Here is a 4,091-nt window from a genome sequence, read left to right on the forward strand (position 1 = left end):
TGTTATTATTATTATTATTATTGTTATTATTATTATTATTATTGTTATTATTATTATTATTATTATTGTTGTTATTATTATTATTATTATTATTGGTATTATTATTATTATTATTGTTATTATTATTATTGGTATTATCATTGTTATTATTATAATTATTGTTATTATTATTATTTTTATTATTTTTATTATTGTTATTATTATTATTATTATTATTATTATTGTTATTATTATTATTATTGTTATTATTGTTATTGTTATCATTATTATTATTATTGTTATTATTATTATTATTATTATTTTTATTTTTATTATTGTTATTATTATTATTGTTATTATTATTATTATTATTGTTATTATTATTATTGTTATTATTATTATTTTTATTATTATTATTGTTATTATTGTTGTTAATATTATTATTATTATTGTTATTATTATTATTGTTGTTGTTGTTGCTGTTCATGTTGTTATTATTATCATCATCATTATTAGAAACCAAAGCTACATCCAAGGGTGGCCACTCTCATATTCCTGTCCAGGGTTGCCAGGTTGGCCTTTTTAGAGCCAAATTTCGGGAATGTGGCTTTTTCGAAGTAGTTTGGTTTTCAAAAATTGTATTTGGCCTTTTTCAAAGCGTAACGTACGAACTAAGTAAAAAAAGAAACAAGCAGAATAGTACTTAGATACTTTTATAAATAGCTGGATGCCCGGCGTTGCTCGGTCGTCCAATACACTTAAACATGATATTTTAATTTATACAGATTGCGTATGTATTATTATCGAATCAATCATCTATTGAATATTATGTATTACAAGGAATGATTTACCCGGTGGACTAATTCGCAACAAAATAAATAAATAAATAAATAAATAAATAATAATAATAATAATAATAATAATAATAATAATAATAATAATAATAATAATAATAATAATAATAATAATGCCGTTCATCAAATTCCGCCTGAGTTTGTTTACAATATCACGTCAACTGATATTGGGGCTTGACGATGAGTGCCTTGAAAAAGTCACTTCTGATTAATGTTTAATTTTTAAATATGCAAACGAAGAAATGGTTTGCGGCGATTTTAAATGGTGTCTCTTCTTTTATCATACATTGAACTTATTAATAAAAAAAATGTTAAATAAAATGGTGAGGTATAACCAGGCTTGAACAGGGATGATTCGATCTGTAGTTGAATGTTCTACTGTTCTACTACTCAGCTATATCTCCAGATGATAATAAATCTGTTGTGTAAATCAGTTCTTTATATATATATATATATATATATATATATATATATATATATATATATATATATATGAAATGATTTGTTGAGATGTTGTTTCCCTTTTCCGGTGTAACGTAAAATATTCCCGTTTAAAAATTATTCTTTTTTGTTGTTTATCTATATGAGAGAGTAGGACTATTTTTAAAATCGTATTTTTTCGATTTCCGATACTTATCGAGTGAATTTGTGTACCAAACTTACCTAAGAACACTGCCAGATATAAAAAAATTACCTTTGTGTGAAATTTGCAAAAGATAGGCTCAACCGTTTCGGAACTTATTAGGAAGGAACACACAAAGTGACTTTTTATGTAAGAGTGGAGATTATAAGCGATAAAAGAAAACTTCAATTCGCTAAATTATATTTCTTTCGCTTTCTTTTTGCCCCCCCCCCCACTCTATCTGTGCCTAAGTCTAAACGCAGATTCCATGAACAAAGCTTCTTTCCCAGAACTGCCCATCCTTGGAACACTGTTCTGCTTGCTTGCTTCTCGGTTGAATGGTAGCCTTCAAATCCAATATAAACAAGTTTTATTGAGCCGTCCCCATACTACACTAACACCTTACATTCATTAACTCTTATCCTCTAATTGCTTTCGGGCCTTGATAAGTGGTGACTCTCAAGTAAAAAAAAAACTATTTAAATTTTCCGTGACTTTTAATTTAAAAATCAAATGTAAAGTTTTATTTATTGTTAATCTCAGTTTGAGTGGTGGTTTCTTGTATATATTTGGATATATTTCACTTCGAAAATCATGAAATTTATACATAATAGAAATACATAAAAAGAAGCTTTAAGTCACTAATTAGCTTTTACTTAAGATTAGACTTTAGCAGTTTTCACGAGTTTTTTTTTTTTTAATGAGAATTTGATGGAAAGTTTTATTCAATGATAATCTTTAGTTTAAGGGATGTTTTGTCACAGAAAAGCTGATTTATTTTAGTTCGAAAATAATTGATGAATACTTTTATAAATAATTAAGACAAATAAAAGAAAACTTTAATTCACTAAATGACTTTCTTACAACTAGACTGTGTTAATATTTTAATAGTAGCATGTGACGTTTTTTAACTAAGAGTCCGGTGCAAGATAAGTTTCAGCGATGTTTACTTACATAAACGTTTGTGTATTTCATTTGTAATTTCAATTTAACTGTAACTTTTATTCATTAATTATTTTATAGATCTAAAGCGATTTAATAAATGACGTTGAAAATGTTATAAATATAGATTTAAAAAAGAAACAAAACAACAACAAACAAAAAAGTTCGTTAGCACGTGCGCCCAGACAAGCAGCGGTGTAGTATGTAGTAGCAAAAGTAGTAACTTTGCTGTTTACAAAACATAATACAGTGGCCGACATCGTCCCATCCTCAACGATGAAATCTTTTATGAAATTTTGCATGAGCACTTTCTTTTTGTAAATGAAATACAAACAAATTGGGAATTATATACGTAGGATAAACCCACAGAGTGAATGAGCTATTTTTGTGAAAGAGTCTAGCATGGAAAATTGTATGACAGCCCATTCCCGTCCCACCCAAACTATTGTGGCTTCATGCTTAAGGCAACAATTTTTGTAATCCGTGTTGAAACAAAAAAATGTAAATGGTTTAACTATTTAAAATTTGTTTGTCTAAATAAAATACAACGATTTTAAATATTATTTTATTCAATATTTTTTTTTTAAATAAAACTTTATTTCATTAACAAAATCGCTTTCTAATAAAAGTTGAGATATTAAATCTTTTATTCATGTTAAAAAAATACAGAAAAAAAAATCAACGATGAACAAAAAACTTAGGCACATGGCCAACTCAAAAGGGGGGGATTTTGGGTATTATTATACAAACACCGTGACAGCGTTAGGGTTAGGGTTAGGATTAGGGTTAGGGTTAGGGTTAGGGTTTAGGGTTAGGGTTGGGGTTGGGGTTAGGGTTAGGGTTAGGGTTAGGGGTTAGGGTTAGGGTTAGGGGTAGGGGTAATTCGCTGTCACGGTGTTTGTATAGTTTTACCGGATTTTGGGGGTCGTTGGTCATCCTTGTCACTCCAGAACTAAACAAAGTCAAAAGTTTCTCCCAGCTAGTATCTTCTTTCACCATAATACCGCATTCACCCTTTCATATTGGGGGACGTCCTAGTAACTCCCAATTTTTAAAACATTTTTTATTGACGTGTAAAAACAAAAAAGATAACAATAAAATGGTAACAATAATTCATTTGTGTCGAGGGAGGGGGAAGAAAAAAAAAAAAAAAAAAAAAAAGGTGATTAGTAGGACCCTCCCAACCCCGTCTAGTTGATAGACTGCCCGTTCCACTAGGTTTGTAAAAGGAACCTCGCTTCTGCGGGTCAGTCTCTAGGTGGGGATGCCCTCTAGATGGGGGTGAATGGAGAAAAGAAAATTTTGTGGGTAAGGGATGGAGGTTAGTTTGTATTTCTTTTTCTCCAAGATGGGTAAAATTTAGAGGAAGGGGTGAAAACAAGAATTGCAGGTAAGAGGGGATGGGGATCTTGGAGGCTTCCTAATCGGGGAGGGATGGAACACACACTCAGCTAGCTGAGAGACTACTTGTTTAATTTAACTTTACAGAACTGCGCGTTCCACACCTAGGCGGGGAACACGTATTCAAATTTGGCTCCTCTTCGTACACACAGACTTGCCACATGTATCCATCTTCTGTCAAATGCCGCGCGATGCAGCCTTCTTCTATCACATCTGATCTTCACCCGTAGTTGGTGTTTAAAGAACGCGATCAGATCTTGATCAGAAAAAGACAACACCCCCCGGCAACCTTG

Source organism: Euprymna scolopes, chromosome 11 (assembly GCF_053919585.1).
Source record: "Euprymna scolopes isolate OS-2025 chromosome 11, ASM5391958v1, whole genome shotgun sequence".
Lineage (NCBI taxonomy): Eukaryota > Metazoa > Mollusca > Cephalopoda > Sepiida > Sepiolidae > Euprymna > Euprymna scolopes.